The sequence below is a fragment of the Bos taurus genome, chromosome 21 (assembly GCF_002263795.3).
Source record: "Bos taurus isolate L1 Dominette 01449 registration number 42190680 breed Hereford chromosome 21, ARS-UCD2.0, whole genome shotgun sequence".
In the NCBI taxonomy this organism is placed as follows: Eukaryota; Metazoa; Chordata; class Mammalia; order Artiodactyla; family Bovidae; genus Bos; species Bos taurus.
In genome coordinates this window covers 35,110,959-35,127,777 of record NC_037348.1, presented here as the reverse complement: position 1 = coordinate 35,127,777, position 16,819 = coordinate 35,110,959, and the positions used below count along the sequence as shown (strand labels likewise).

The window sequence follows — 16,819 nt, the reverse complement described above, 5'->3', positions numbered from 1 at the left end:
ATTCCCCTACTTTCTTCAATTTAAGTCTGAATTTGGCAATAAGGATTTCATGATCTGAGCCACAGTCAGCTCCTGGTCTTGTTTTTGCTGACTGTATAGAGCTTCTCCATCTTTGGCTGCAAAGAATATAATCAGTCTGATTTCGGTGTTGACCATCTGGTGATGTCCATGTGTAGAGTCTTCTCTTGTGTTGTTGGAAGAGGGTGTTATGACCAGTGCATTTTCTTTGCAAAACTCTATCAGTCTTTGCCCTGCTTCATTCCGTATTCCAAGGCCAAATTTTCCTGTTACTCCAGGTGTTTCTTGACTTCCTACTTTTGCATTCCAGTCCCCTATAAGGAAAAGGACATCTTTTTTGGGTGTTAGTTCTAAAAGGTCTTGTAGGTCTTCATAGAACCATTCAACTTCAGCTTCTTCAGCATTACTGGTTGGGGGCATAAACTTGGATTACTGTGATATTGAATGGTTTGCCTTGGAAATGAACAGAGATCATTCTGTCTTTTTTGAAATTGCATCCAAGTACTGCATTTCAGACTCTTGTTGACCATGATGGCTAGTCCATTTCTTCTGAGGGATTCCTGCCCGCAGTAGTAGATATAATGGTCATCTGAGGTAAATTCACCCATTCCAGTCCATTTCAGTTCGCTGATTCCTAGAATGTCGACATTCACTCTTGACATCTCTTGTTTGACCACTTCCAATTTGCCTTGATTCATGGACCTGACATTCCAGGTTCCTATGCAATATTGCTCTTTACAGCATTGGACCTTGCTTCTATCACCAGTCACATCCACAGCTGGGTATTGTTTTTGCTTTGGCTCCATCCCTTCATTCTTTCTGGAGTTATTTCTCCACTGATCTCCAGTAGCATATTGGGCACCTACTGACCTGGGGAGTTTCTCTTTCAGTATCCTATCATTTTGCCTTTTCATACTGTTCATGGGGTTCTCAAGGCAAGAATACTGAAGTGATTTGCCATCCCCTTCTCCAGTGGACCACACTCTGTCAGATCTCTCCACCATGACCCACCCATCTTGGGTTGCCCCACAGGCATGGCTTAGTTTCACTGAGTTAGACAAGGCTGTGGTCCTAGTGTGATTAGATTGACTAGTTTTCTGTGAGTATGGTTTCAGTGTGTCTGCCCTCTGATGCCCTCTTGCAACACCTACTGTCTTTCTTGGGTTCTCTTACCTTGGGTGTGGGGTATCTCTTCACGGCTGCTCCAGCAAAGCACAGCCAATGCTCCTTACCTTGGACGAGGGGTATCTCCTCACCACCGCCCTTCCTGACCTTCAACATGGGATAGCTCCTCTATGTCCTCCTGTGCCCGCGCAGCCACGGTGTGGGGCTGGTCCTCCCGGCCACCGCCCCTGGCCTCGGGCGTGGGGTTGGTCCTCACGGCCGCCGCCCCTGGCCTTGGACGCTGGGTATCTCCTCTCGGCCGCCCCCCCGACCTTGGACGTGGGGTAGCTCCTCTCGGCCGTTCCTGTGCCATCGCAGTCTGGCACTCTCGGCCACTGCCCTATTAGACACTGTAAACCCTTAGATGAGCAAAAAATACTGTGCTATAGTTGTAAAGACCTAATGTGCAAAGGGTGTGGGGAGGAACACAGTCAAATAATCTCAGAAATATGTAATTATACACTGAGAGTAGGTACCCAGAAAAGTACTGAGAACCGTGGGCATTTATAAAGGGGGTCTGGTCTGATTTGGGAGTTGTGCAAAGGCTATCCAGAGACTATGACTTTTCAGCTGTCTCAGAAGGATGACTCAGAGTTAATAGAAAAGGAAGGGGCAGGAAGGCCATTCCAGGAAGAGGAAAATTCATGCTTAAAGGTCATGAGATGAAAGAAACTGTGTATGTTCAAGACATTAGAATTTTATGAGCCAGATATCAAAAGAAAAGAAATAGTTTTTCACTAGATTTATCTTTTAATTTGGCACGGAGATTTTAGTCCTTCTGTTAGAAGGACTCCATGACTGGTGAAGGCCATCTTTTATCCTGACTTATTTTTAGGCCTTATTTGGAGCCCCAATTAATACATTGCACAAAGGTATCGTATCTGTGCATAGAAGTTATTATAAGCCTTTTCTTAGGAAATTCCTTAAGAACAAGGATATAACTGAGAGAGGAAAGTGAGATATAAGGAACAGATTCAACACAGGAGAGAAGTAAAGGGAAGTCCCAAAATGATAGTGAGTATAATGGCTGGGCTAACGATAGCCCAGTCTTTGCAGCACACTAAGCACAAACAACTTGTCCACCTGCAAATGTTGTAAATCTGCCCTGATTCTCGCTTGCTAGCTTGCTGCTGCTGTTGCTAAGTCGCTTCAGTCGTGTCTGACTCTGTACGACCCGATAGACGGCAGCCCACCAGGCTCCCTTGTCCCTGGGATTCTCCAGGCAAGAACACTGGAGGGGGTTGCCATTTCCTTCTCCAATGCATGAAAGTTGAAAGTGAAGTTGCTCAGTCGTGTCTGACTCTTAGCAACCCCATGGACTGCAGCCTACCAGGCTCCTCTGCCCATGGGATTCTCCCTTAGCTAGGTATAAAATTCCAAATTGGAATGAATTTCCTTTGAAATTTTTGAAAACGTAGCTCCATTGCATCCTAGCTTCCAGTTTGGCTGTTGAGAAGTCCAAAAGTTTTCAAATTATTGGTCTTTTCTATATGATGGCTATATTCTTTTCTTTTCTTTTTTTTCCTGAAAGCTTGTACAACCTTCTTTTGATCCCCAGTGTTATGAAATTTCACAATAATGTGTCTCAATGTGGTTTCTTTTCATCTATTGTACTTGGACTCAGTGGCCTCCTTTAGTATTGAAATTCATTTCTTTCAAATTTTCTTCAATCACTTTGAACATGATCCCCTTCCCCCCTCCTTCTCTCCCTCTCCCTTGCCTCTTTTTCTGTCTGAAACTTTGTTATTCATATGTAGAGAACACTATGATAGAGAGATGTAATGAATTACCTTACATCCATTCTAACTTACTTTTAGTTTACCTCTGGGTACTTCAGAGGCTGGAAAACTAAATAATATATATGTTTCAGACTCTCTTGCAGCTAGTATTCTGAATATGATTTAGAGTCAACTGTACATCTTCCTGTTCTATTAGCAAACATGGTCATGAAGGCTTTTTACCTTGGGACAGCATTAGTGGATATCATAGTGTTTGATTATTAGCTTTGTGAGGGTAAAGAAGCAGGCTGCTTGCCATTCATTTTGCTTGAATGGCAAATCCATTCATTATGGATTGTGGCAAGCACATCCTGACTTTGGAGCCAAAAGCAATAGTTGTGCCTCTCTGATTTTGGCAACAATAACATACTTCTGGATTTGGCAACTCTACATGCAATTTGCCACTTAGGAAGGGAGTCTCCTGATGTTACAAGTGGTGGCAGCTCCCTTTGTGACTTGGTTCTTTAGTGCAGTTTGGGAGTTGTACAGAAAACTCAACCCCAAATCTGTTTCTTTAGCCCTTCCAGTGATGATGTCATTTAATATGTTATAAGAAATAGTTTTGCTAAAAACTAACAAGAAGGGATTTTATTATCTACAAAGGACCCTTTGCAGTATGACACTCCTCTAATTTCTTTTTACTTTTTTTTTTTTTTTTTTTGCTGGCTTCCAGCTCTGTTTTAGTGGGAGATTTCCTTAACCTTAGCTTCTAACCCTACAATTGAGTAATTGAGTTTTTAATTCATGTAAACATATGCATATAATATCTAAGTACGTTTTTCTTCTCTGAATGCTCCTATCTTACAGTGTCCTCTTCTTGTTTTTCCCAGTAGATTACTGAGGGTATTTATAGATTTTTTTTCTTTTAAGTTTTCTTCTTTCAGCATAGTCCTTGTTTTTTCCAAGCTGCTATTGTCTGTCTGTTTGGGTCTATAACTTTGATACTAAAGACTTGGCTCAGTGATTCTTAACTATCTGTGCCTTGAAAGCCATTTAGAAGCCCTGAACATGTTGTTGGATGCTGTTACCTCTGGACTTCCTTGTAAAGTGGTCCGTCTCTGCTCTTTCCTCAGGGGAACCCCTGATGTTGGCATCTTTATAGTTTGCTTCTTATCCAGATTAGATTCCCAAGAAAAATATTTCTAATAGTCTTCTGGTTGGGCTGGCTACCAGGATCCTGGATGCTGAATATAAAAACTGTAATGGAAGTCTAAGCATTACTATGTAAATATTCTCTAGTAAGAAAAAAGCAACAGTAGCTATGTTTAGTACATTGTCTCACCCTAAACTGTGTCCAGTACAGAGAAGCTTGGGAAAGTCAGGCACATATCTATAAGAGCAGAGAAGGGGATGGGCCATCTGAATGCTTCTAGAATAGTCTTTCAGTCATTCCTTCTCATATGTTTAGCTCCATCTTTACTCTTACTTTCAAATGTACCTGATGCCTTAAAATTCTCATCTTTGGGAGGGGAGGTTGTCTATCATAAATTGGTCTTTTTTTTAATTTAGTTTCTAGCTTTTCCCCACTGCCACTTTAAGTTTCAGCTTTCTTGGTGTAACTAACCATTTGTAACTTGCAAAGTTCTGATGTATATTCTCTCCCATTTTCTGTTTCTTTGTGGGTTTATGTGTTTCAAACAAAACTCCACTACTGTCATTTTAGGCAGATTAAAGAAAGACTGTTTGTACAGGTGGATGTGCAGAACCATGATCTGGACCTGCGAGGCAGTTAACTTTTCTGTGACTCACGAGGAATAGAGGATATTGATTTGTTGTCCATATCTTCATTCAGTTAGTTATTAAGCATAATTGTATACTGTGTATTTTTTAACTGTGTATTATTAGATTTGAGTGTGTGTGTATGTGTCTAAGCTTAGAATGGAGAATAGCTGAGAGAGAGAAGTTCTGTGTGCCCTAAAACATACACCAATTTCTTTCCTTCACTGCTGGTAGGACTTGCTTCAAGCTATACTACTACCAAAGATTCATTCTTCACAATGACTTGAATGTAATCAACGGAAAGCATCTTCAGGCCACATCTCTGCCTTAAACCCTTAGGGTAGGAAAAGGATTGGCGTTTTGGTTTCCTTTTATTATGTTTTATGTGATGGGAATTTGTATTTGCCATCCAGACAGCATGCATATTTGGCATTTACTGCTGGGAAATTGTGGCAAATCAGAAATGATTTGCTTGAGTTCAGCGAAACCTTTCACATCAGCAGATTCTCAGTGTTATTCCTTCCTGGTGCCTACAGCAAAGATTTAATAAACCCTATTTGCAAAACAAAAAGAGAAAAGGGGGAATGGCTCAATGGAAAGCCCATTAATGTTTTAGACCATTGACTGTTGAATCCAAATATAGATTTTAGGAAGGAGGGCTGAAAGCAGGTGAGGAGAGTGCATTTCCTCTAAAACATAAACCTATTTATTTCTTACTAAGAGGAAAGAGATTGAAGTTGAACTGTGGAAGGGAGATATTGACAGCAGCAAGTGTTCTAATAGTCATGGTGTGTGTTTGAAATTTCTTGGTTCCTAGTAATAGTAGATTAGTTTCGCTGATTTTGAGGAAAAAAATTAGAATAGACACATGACTTCCCTTTTAACAAAAGGTACACTTAAAAAAATCTGTTAGGAAACAAAGCACCAAAGGGAAGATAAGGGGTATATTGAGCACAATAATTTAGTGGAGTTTTCACTGAGGCTCTACTGTCAAGCACTCCTAAGTTTGTGGAAGTAGAATCTCATTTCAGCCAAAATGTGTTCTTTCATACTTTGAGCCCTGGCATCACTTAGGGCATGGAAGATATTAGATGAACTAGAATCTATCCTTCATATTAATTGTGTAGAAACGTGGTGTAAGGGGTTTCCTATTTTCACTGAATGTGTTTGGCTGTCTCTTCGGGGAAGATTTAGGGAATAGAGGGATAGCTTAACAGCTATTTGGATAAAAGAAATAGCAATTATTTTTTACTAAGAGTTGGAAAACCTGTATTTTAATCCAAATTTATCTCTGAACTAGTTGCTTGACCTGAAGCAAGTCTTTCAGTTTTTTTCTTGGTAGTCTGTTTTTTTTTTCAATTCTGAGTTAGCATGTGGTACAAGAATAAAAGCAGAGACATTACTTTGCCAACAAAGGTTCGTCTAGTCAAGGCTATGGTTTTTCCTGTGGTCATGTATGGATGTGAGAGTTGGACTGTGAAAAAAGCTGAGCACCGAAGAATTGATGCTTTTGGACTGTGGTGTTGGAGAAGACTCTTGAGGGTCCCTTGGACTGCAAGGAGATCCAACCAGTCCATTCTGAAGGAGATCAGGCCTGAGATTTCTTTGGAAGGAATGATGCTAAAGCTGAAAGTCCAGTACTTTGGCCACCTCATGCGAAGAGTTGACTCATTGGAAAAGACTCTGATGCTGGGAGGGATTGGGGGCAGGAGGAGAAGGGGACGACAGAGGATGAGATGGCTGGATGGCATCACTGACTCGATGGACGTGAGTCTGAGTGAACTCCGGGAGTTGGTGATGGACAGAGAGGCCTGGCGTGCTGCGATTCATGGGGTCGCAAAGAGTCGGACACAACTGAACGACTGAACTGAACTGAACTGAACAAGAATAAAATGAAACAGAATCTGGTGGTGTTACTTGGGGTGTCAAATAAAAGTTCATGAGGTGTTGGACAAAGCATAATTATTTAAAGATTAAAGCTAAATAACAAAGCATAATAGTGAACTGAATTGTTGGCATTCCATAGGGCAAGTAATACCACGAACGTTCCAGAATAAAATAATGAGAATGTCTGATATGAACTGTGGATTCATTCTAGATATCAGAGATTTCCCAGAAATGATTTTTATAATAACAAAGGTTTATTGAGTGTTTAATACATATCAGGCCCTGTATTTCAGGCCATTAAATACATTAGCTTACTTATGAGCTTCATAACAACTCAGATTTATAGTCAACTATTATCATTCCTATTTTGTCGGTTAAGTATCTCAACTAAAATCATACAGATAAGAAGGGGCAGGTTGGGGACTTAGAACTAGATTCCGAAGCAAAATGTTCTTAACCACTGTGCTATGTCAAAATCTGGCAGCAATCGAAGATTTTGTAGAGAATAAAATATCAAAAACAGCTAACACGGGCTTCTTTTCTCTCTTTTCTGAACTCTAAGCTATTGGAGCTAGCAGAGGGCACACGTAGTTGTTCAGTCGTGTCTGACTCTTTGGGACCCTGTGGACTGCAGCCCACCAGGCTCCTCTGTCCACGGGATTCTCCAGGCATGAATACTGGAGTGGGTTGCCATTTCCTTCTCCATTGGAGCTGGTAGAATATTCAGCAAATTATATACAAAAAGCATTTGTCAGACTGTCCTACCCTGTAGGAAATTCTCATCTGGTTATGGAGATCAGATGTTAGAGCAATATGAGTAAATAGTGTGTGATCATAGATGAAGAGGCTAGGCACACTTACCCTAAAAAAGAGCAAATTCATGAAGATTAATTTCACATATCTAAGGATAGTAATTGAAAGTCAAGCGAGATTTATTTTCTGGGACTCCAGAGCCATGTTTTGTCTATTTCTATACAAGAGATAGTGAATGTCCCTTCACTCAATGAGTTCAAGCGACATAGATATCCTGGAGGGAGTTCACACAGCCAGGGCTCTTCAGGGTCCTCTTCAACCTGAAAGTATTTAGAAGTCAAAGATATTTTGAAAAGATCAGTCTGGACTGAATGGACTGAAGAGGGAAGATTTCAGGGAGAAGGCAAACCTTGAGCTATGAGAATTAAGTGTCCTTCATGTGTGGGTTAATAGGTCAAGCTGCTTTTACAAGTCTAGAAACCAGAAGTTTCTTGAGAAGAAACAAGTTGAGAGCTGTCCTAGGGTTCACGTCTTGGGAAGATCGTCTGTTCTCTGGCCCTTTCTTGCATCCCCACTGTGAAGGTAGAAAACTTGTGGTGCTAGTCTTAAGGCCTGTCCGTTCCAGGCATTCACAGGGTTCCCAGGTGCCTCTCCTTTAGCAAGCCTGCCCAGCCTAGCCGTCTGCCTTGCGCCCTTTAGATGTGCCAGATTTTGAGTGTAGAAAACCAGCTCTTTGCTCTGAATACTTACTTTGGAGGCACAGAGACTCACCAGAGAAAAGACAAGCCTTTTTTCAGCAGCACCCAGAAGAGATGGCAAACAGCTCAGAAAACCTCTCCATTCAAAGACATCGGTTGTAGTTTTTTTAAAAAGCAATACTTCGCATCAAAGTCAAGAACAGAAATAGCACAGAAACTTGTGGTCCTCCAGATTTCCAGGGATACCACACAAAGTTTTATTTTACCTTGAAGAAGCTGGTTAAAGCCTTGAGACTTTTTCCTTCCAAATAGGTACACTGTTTCTGCTTTTGATTTACCATGGCAGGGCACTGATGGAGAAGGCAATGAGTCAGTCTTAGAAAACCTGGGGAGGGAGGTTTGTAACTTGTATTACCAACAGAACGGTGGAAGACATACTTCCTTATGTTTTTTTCCCTGCGAACTTTTGAAGATATTTGTTTTGCATGTAATTTTTGACACAAAGGCAAAACCCTACATCAAGGTATACAGTGTGGAGACTTAACATTCAGTATCTCATTTTTAAGTGTACTTTTCATGGGGTAAAACTATGAACATGGAGAGTTTCAAGATAGTATTAAAAATAAATATATAGATCTGCATGCTTATTGAATATATACATCTTTTTGGAAAGTTGTCATTGACAATTGATTTCCCAGGAGAAGTCCCTCCGATGCCAATGCATTCTGTGTGGCTTTTGGGGAAAAGACATAGAGATTCAGTGTTTGAAATGGTGTGTCAGCAAGTATTCCTCATCCCTCATCCACTCCTGGATCAAGCGGGCAAGGCATTGTTGCTGTTGGTGGTGGTGTTTTTGCCTTTGGCAAGGGGAGCTATCTGAGAATCACCGTCCTTTGGGAAGTGAGTCAAAATTGGATTCATTCAGTATGTCACTGAAATTTAGAATGAAGATTTGTTGATTCAGAAATGGAGATACAGGTGCCTTCTGTTCCTGAATTTCCATTATGAGTGGAATATGGAAATTAGAAGCTGCACCCATTCCTTCAGATCATTTTAGCCAAAATTTTAAAAAATTATATTTGAAGATGTAAATATGTTTTGACAGGAGAAAATGGGTCTGGGATTTTTCTAGTATACCTTTAATGGAATATATGAATCTGCAGCCTGCCTCACTCCACAGAACATAGGTACTGAGATCCATTGAATCTCAGTGGCTTACTGAAGCCTTTTTTTCTTCTGTATAAAAAATGGCCTTTTCTCAAAGACAGCACAACATTACATGCTAAAAAGTGATTTTGACTCTATCTTAAACAGGAAGACAGCCTTTAATAAAACAAGGTTTGTGTTTTTTAGTTGTTTTCCCTCCTTTCAAGCATCGCTTGTTATTTAGTTCTATGCTTTGCCAATTATTTAAGAGCTTGTGTTGTGGGAAGTTCCAATTCAAAATATTCTTCCTAAGGAGGATGGTCTGACATTTCTATTCACTTTTGCAGAAGAGTCCCAGGGCTGTGTAGACACTGTGTTGTAATTGTTGTTCAGTCGCTAAGTCATGTCCGACTCTTTGCCACTCCATGGACTGCAGCATGCCAGGCTTCCCTGTCCTCCACTATATCCTGGAGTTTGCTCAAGTTCATGTCCATTGAGTAGGTGATGCCATCAAATCTCATCCTCTGTTGCTCCCTTCTCCTCTGGCCCTCAGTCTTTTCCAGCATCATGGTTTTTTCCAATGAGTCCACTCTTTGCATCAGGTGACCAAAGTATTTGAGCTTCAGCTTCAGCATCAGTCCTTTCAGTGAATATTCAGGGTTGGTTTCCTTTAGGATTGACTGGTTTGGTCTCCCATAGTAGACAGTATGGGAGAACAATTATGGTCAAGGAGTCAGCTCCCCAAACCAGACAGCACAATGGAGACTCGTGGACCAATTCCAGGCCAGTAATGGCAGTGGGTCATTTTTCTGTAATAAACAGAACTTGTTCTGGAAGACTTTTTAAATGTCTAATAGCAGCCTTTAAAAGTACTTAACTCACCTTGGAGACTTCCGGGGGAGGTGGGGGAGGGCGTAAGGAGTTCCTGTATCTCATTAATTTGCTTAAAGCAGACACCTTAGCAGTTACAGGTATTTGAGGTTTCATCACTTATGATCACTATCTTCATGGTACCTGACATCACTTTTGGGATATCATTGATAGATCCTGAAAGAGAAAAAGACATTAGGTTAAAACTAGGGAAATCTGAATGAAGTGTGGACTTAACCCAATAATACATCAATATAGACTCATTAGTTTTGACAAATGGATCCCCTAATGTAAGCTGTTAGCAACAGGGAAAACTGGGTGTGAGGTACAAAGGAACTATTTGTATTATCATCACAACTTTTGTGTAAATTTAAACCTATTCTAAATTTAAAAGTTTATTAAAAAGTAATAGATGCTTGTAGAAAATTTGAAACGTACAGGGAAATTTAAAAATATTGACTTGCAGTTCTAAGACCCCAGAGGAACACTGTATTTTTGTATACTTTCATATAGAGTTAAATATGTATGCTTTGATAAGCTGCTGCTGCTGCTGCTAAGTCGCTTCAGTCGTGTCCGACTCTTTGTGACCCCATGGACTGCAGCCCACCAGGCTCTTCCACCAGGATTTTCCAGGCAAGAGTACTGGAGTGGGGTGCCAGCACCTTCTCCACTTTTATAAGCTACATATACATATAATTCCATAATTTCCTTTTCTAATGGACAGCTTTCCAAGTCATTAAATATGTTGCAGCATTATAATTATTGCATAATATTCCATTATAAGAAATCAGGCCAGAATGTACTTAACCAATCCCTAATTGTTGGAAATGAAAGTTATTACCCACCTTTCATTATTATATATAAAAAATGCCATGATTTAGCCATGTAACTGTAACTTTGTACACATTCACTATTATTTCCTCAGGAGCTGTTTCTGGAAATGGTATTACAGGCTCAAAGAATAAGCATGTTTCAAAAACTATCAGTAGCTTTTTGGAATATAAATTGGAATTATGTAAAAAGCAGAGCTGATTACACATGAACAAATGAACAGTTGTATTGATGGTGGAGGGGTGGTCTGGAACCATTTAGGAAGCAGAGAAAGAGCTGATGCAAAGGTTCTATTTATCTATTTGGGGTGTATTTTTTTTGAGGCTTTATTGAAAACAACTGTGGATGGGGTAGGAAACTGGAAGAGAAAGACTAAATAAACAAAGCCCCATTGAGGCATGTGAAAGGGTTGAGTTAGGTGCTGGTCAGTGCAGGCTGGGCAAGAAGTAGGGCTCAAGAGATAGATGGGGACAGGCTGCGGCTAGGGTGCTCATCTCAGCCTCTGGGTCCTAGGAGGACGCACAGGCATGAGAGTCAGGCATCTCAAGGTCAGTTAGGTTGGGACTAGGTCCACTTTCCACGGGAAGGCCCTTGTCATGCTGCATCACCCAGAAGAGGGATGACCCGTATGAACTGATGGACAGTGGCTGCTTTAGGTAGGAACCGTCTTGAGATAGGTTAAGATGTGCCAGCCAGAGGAGAACCCTGCCAGTGTATGGAGGAGAAAGCTAGCATCCTCGTTTGCACCTTTCTGCCTGCGGGCCACTAGCAGCCAATTCTGAGCCAGCTGGAATGAACCTTTGCTGTTAATGGAGATACTCAATTGTCTGTACTGTGCACCGTTGCTCCAGCTGACTTCTAGCCCCTGCAGGCACAGTTCCTCTTTCCTACCCATTTGGTAGCTGCAGTCCGGGGCGGTGACCGGACTTTCCTGGCTCCTGCCCAAATATACTGACCTAGATTATCAGCTTTCAAAAATGTATCCTTGTCAGTGCTGGGAACAGCCCCCCAGTAATTCCCTGGTCTGTCCCCCACCTTCAGGGAGTTCCAGGAAACTCCTTGAGAGTCCACATAGACGCCTCACGTCAGGAGTGGGTCTAAAGGGACAGCGGTGTGAGTTGTGTCTCTATAATCAGAGATGCTCCATGGGGAAGTCATCTCAGCTGTTTTACCTTGACTTGTCATTCTTCATGTTTTGTCCTCTTGCAATCATTCTCCTGCTGTAAATTCTCATTGCCTTTTCATGATGCCTTGAAACGAGGCTCAAATACTGCCTGGTGTTCTCTTCTTGGTCAGTTCCCTCACAGGGCCTCATGTTCCTGCCATAACCTTGTGGAGTCTTCCAGTGTAAACTGTGTCTGCTGCTGGGAGCACTGGCCACCCACCACAGCCTGCTAAAAATGAGCAAGTTCAGGAAGTCAGAGAGTTCAGAGGACAGTGTAGAGAGTGCTGCCTCTGGAATAATGACCCACAGTCACCGAAGATGGGCTGAGCCTTTCCCCCCACCAGAACACCTACTGTTTTCTTCTGTTCAGATTTGCAGAAAAATCTAGAAGGAGATCAGATCTCTGGACAGCTCTCGGGTGGTAACCTCACCTGCTAAGTTCAGTGTTTGGGGAAGGAAATAGGTGGAAGGAAAAGAGTGTGAGAACAATGGTAGCAAAGCAATTGAGTAATATCCAAACAGTGTCTTTGGTTTGGAGATTCACAAGGCGATGAGAAAACATCCTGTTAGTGGATGAATATAGAAGAGCATGTGAAACGTGACTCATCTAACCTTTCAAAAACTGGAAGTGCCCACACTTGGCTCTGCTCCTCTCCTCTGCCCTCTGGCCATCCCTGCCCCCCGCTCTGTTCTTCTCAGGACTGGGGTATGCAGAAGTAGGCTCATCATAATTGTTAGTCCATGACGTGTCCTCATCATTGATCCATTCATGACCCGCTTTCATGTATTTGGTCATTTTTAATAACTGTTTCTTCTATTCATTGGACTTCCCTGGTGGCTCAGATGGTAAAGAATCCACCTGCCAATGCAAGAAACCCAGGGTTTGATCCCTGAGTCAGGAAGATCCTCTGAAGAAGGAAATGGCAACCCCCTCCAGTGTTCTTGCCTGGAGAATTCCATAGACAGAGGATCCTGGAGGGCTACAGTCCATGGAGTCACAAAGAGTCAGACACAACTGAGCAACTAACACATTTAATAGGAACTGGGCTATTTCCAGATTTTTGCTCTTGTGTTTAACTTTACCTGTCATTTTCACACCCAGGGCTGAACTTCCCAGCACCAGATGGCAGGGAGCAGTGAATCACACAGCTGGGCTGCAGGTCCCAGCATTCTGTGGTCCTATCTCTTTCTATTGTATGTTTCCCAGCTCTGACATTCAGAGGTTCTGCCATTCTTCCGAGATTCTCCTCTGTGCACCTTGAACACAAAAGCTGTCCTTTGGTAGGACAGACTTCAACCTTACCTGTGGCAGAGGAGAAGCGTGGACATGAACTAAGCATTAGTGTACCCCAAGGGGTTAGAAATAGGTTTTATGTTCTCTGGGAAATGTTCAAAATCTTTGATCTTGTTCCTAGCCACCGCATTGTTCTCTTCAATATTAGAGGAGGATTCCTGGTGGTACCTAGGTCAGGAACTTTCTGCCAGTTTCCCTTAGGAATATTTTGAACAATATAGTGAATTAGTAAGTCTGTTGTTTTGTTTTGTAAGTGTTTTCCCAGTACCCTTTAGCACAGAACTACTTGGAACACGGTGAGGAGATAAGACAGGTGTCAGTGCCACCTTGTCATTTCTTAGTCTTTCGCTCACCAGTGTGGCTACACCCTTCTCAGAGCGCAGGGCATCAAGCCTAGTGGCAGGAGCAGTCACCATTGAATGAAGACAACGCGTACACTGAGAGGATGAAAGGGAACAAGAACCAGACCATGTAAGTGTTGCCCCCCGTCAGGAGTAGGCTGGAACTGGGGCAGCCAGACACCCCCAGCGGCGAGTGTGCCCCCCTCCAGAGCCCCTCAGGAGTGCCCAGCGATTGTACAGGCATCAGTATCCCTGTGGGGCTTTGTATTGTTCACAGGGGCAGTTCTGCCAAGCAGGATCCTGCTTCTATTTTGTAAAACGGGTGCTGGGAACTCAGAGAAAGAAAGGCAGGAACATTAAAGGGAGAGGAAGAAAATGGATTCTGTCAAGTTGTTTGTACAGTGTCTCCTTTCTTCCTCATCTCCCCGTAAAATAATTGCTGTAGGACTATAATAGAATTGCCTTCAAACAAACCCAGAGTCGGTTATCTTGGGTGGAGGGAAGTAAGTAGAAGTGTACCAAATGAGATCGCAGAGTGCAAATGAAAAGAAATATTGATCTAGAGTCAAGAGCCAGCCTGGAACAGCAAAGAGGACAGGAGATGTGTGTGTGTGTGTGTGTGTGTGTGTGTTTTAAATCAATACCATCTTGATACTAAGCATTTGCCCCAATAGCAAAATGGATTATAGGAAAAAAGCATTAGGGTACAGAACTCCTCCACTCTGGCTCTATTCTTTTTTTTTTTAAGAAGGAAGACTTCTATTCATATTATATAAAAGCTATAGAGAAGATATCAATGGCCATAATGAACTGAATCTTACATATTATTTTCTTATAATATTTAATGACTGTTTCTTTCATAAGGGTGATAAATTGAATAGATAGAAATTTCCTTTCTTCTCTTTAAAAGGAAGCTGTCTTCCGACCTACTGCAGTGGCATGGCTCCTGTGGTGTAAATTTACTTGCCATTGGCTTTTCTTTGTTTTCTTTTTAGAGAGTTCCATGCTTTGATTCTGTTACGGACTCTCAGTGGTCTCTTCTCATGTTTGTCAGTTTCAGCACTGAGGCCTGTGGTGGTCCTGATCGAGCACACTGTAATGAGAACTTTAGGTACTATGCACTTTTTGTTAATAGTCATTCTATTTTGTTCACCGTTTCATTTCAGTAAGAATGGGAATAGGCATAATAGCTCCCTTACTAGTTTGTAGTGCTCACATAAATCTATTCAAACAGATATCAAACCACCTCCTAAGGAGAAAGCAATTACTGAATTTGACTCAGGCAGGAGGGCAGGGGAGGAGGGAAGGAATGGAGTAGATGGACACAGAAATGGAAATAAGATGTCTCAATATATTACTTATTTTTTTGTTTGTTTGTTTAACCCCCGATTGAGGGGTTTTTTAAATACAGTTTTTAAAGGTTTTACTCCATTTACAGTTTTTGCAAAATATTGGGTGTATTCCCCACGTTGTGCAATATATCAATGAACCTACTTTATACTCAGTAATTTGTACCTGTCACTCCCCACCCTTATGTTGTGCCCCGGCCACACGGGTAACCACTATTTTGTTCTCCCTGTCTGTGAGTCTGCTTCTTTTTTTGTTTTATTTACGAGTTTGTTGTATTTTGTAGATTCCACTTGTAAGTGATATCATACATTATTTGTCTTTCTCTGACTTAGTTCACTTTAGCATAATGCTTTCCAAGTCCGTCCATGCTGTTGCAAATGCAAATTTTCATTCTTTTTTATGGCTGAGTAGTATTCCATTGTGTATATACCACATTTTCTTTGTCCATTCATCTGTTGATAGACACTTAGGTTGCTTCCATTTATGGCTCTTGTAAACGGGGTGCATGTGTCCTTTGGAACCAATGGTTTGGGTTTTTTTCTACTTTTGAATATATTTTGAATTATGTGAATGTCTTTACCCACTTAAAATACAAATAAGTAAAATAAAATTTTGAAAAAAATAAGGAATCAACAGGTACTTCCAGCATGATAAATGGCTTTGATGTCTTTGGTCAGGATCATCATGAAAGGACCATTCATTTGATTGACAACCATCTAGTTGACCGTCTTCCAGGTGCCTGGTGAGGGGGCAGGTTCTAAAGTGCTTTTGGCAGTTGAATCATGTCATATTCATAGCGTTCAGACTCATTGATTTTCCCTGTGCATGCAAAGTCACTTCCATCACATCGGACTCTTTGTGACCCTATGGACCGTGGCCCGCCAGGCTCCTCCTTCCATGAGATTCTCCAGGCAAGAATACTGGAGTGGGTTATCATTTCCTTCTCCAGGAGATCTTCCCAACCCAGGAATCAAACCACATCACAGTCTCTTGTGTTGGCAGGCGTGTTTTTTACCACTAGTGTCATCTGGCAGAGAAGGCAATGGCAACCCACTCCAGTACTCTCGCCTGGAAAATCCCATGGAGAGGGGAGCCTGGTAGGCCTGCAGTCCATGGGGTCTCTAAGAGTCGGACATGACTGAGCAACTTTATTTTCACTTTTCACTTTCATGCATTGGAGAAGGAAATAGCAACCCGTTCCAGTGTTCTTGCCTGGAGAATCCCAGGGAGGGGGAGCCTGGTGGGCTGCCGTCTATGGGGTCGCACAGAGTCGGGCACGACTGAAGCGACTTAGCAGCAGCAGCAGTGCCATCTGGGAAGCCCTGATATCTCCTGTAGGTGTGAGCAATCCCAAGTGCATATTAGGCCAAACATATTCCTGCTGAATTGAACTAAACACTTTTAAGGTGGAGTTTTGTGAGGAAAGGAAGGCAAGCTTAAAAAGTAAAATATTTTGATAACTCCTGGCATGTAAGAAAATTAAAGAAAACCAACCAAGTTCAACATCTTCTGCTCAAAACACTAGTTAGCTGTGTGTTAAATTGTAGTGCCAAAATTCATTCACTTTTCATTTGCATCTGACTCATCATTGCTCTCATTTTTAATGTTCTTAAACATTACCTGTTGAAGCTGTTAGAATCCAGTAAGTGCCTTTGCAATCTCAATTAAATAACCATTTGGGGCTCTTAACATTTTAAAATGAGATGAACCCAGCCCTGCAGCTGAATGGGTAATGGATGGCAGATCTCAAGGGAAGTAGGATTGGAAGTATTCTCGCTCAGAAACACGGTTCCCACCTTTTACAC

The 16,819-nt window shown here is 41.8% G+C and overlaps 1 protein-coding gene and 1 long non-coding RNA gene across 9 annotated transcripts in view; one reads left to right on the top strand and one right to left on the bottom strand.

Annotated features, from left to right (window-relative positions):
* STXBP6 (syntaxin binding protein 6) overlaps nt 1-16,819 on the top strand; it is a 281,001-nt gene that overhangs the window by 178,160 nt on the left and 86,022 nt on the right.
* LOC104975377 (uncharacterized) lies at nt 803-13,271 on the bottom strand. Of its 2 annotated transcripts, XR_009492166.1 has the most exons (4): nt 12,383-13,271; nt 12,037-12,258; nt 8,284-10,210; nt 807-4,157 (listed from the first exon to the last, which is right to left on the bottom strand). It is a non-coding gene; the product is annotated as an uncharacterized lncRNA (long non-coding RNA). The 2 variants fall into 2 exon arrangements; XR_814094.4 differs by having other exon boundaries at nt 803-10,210.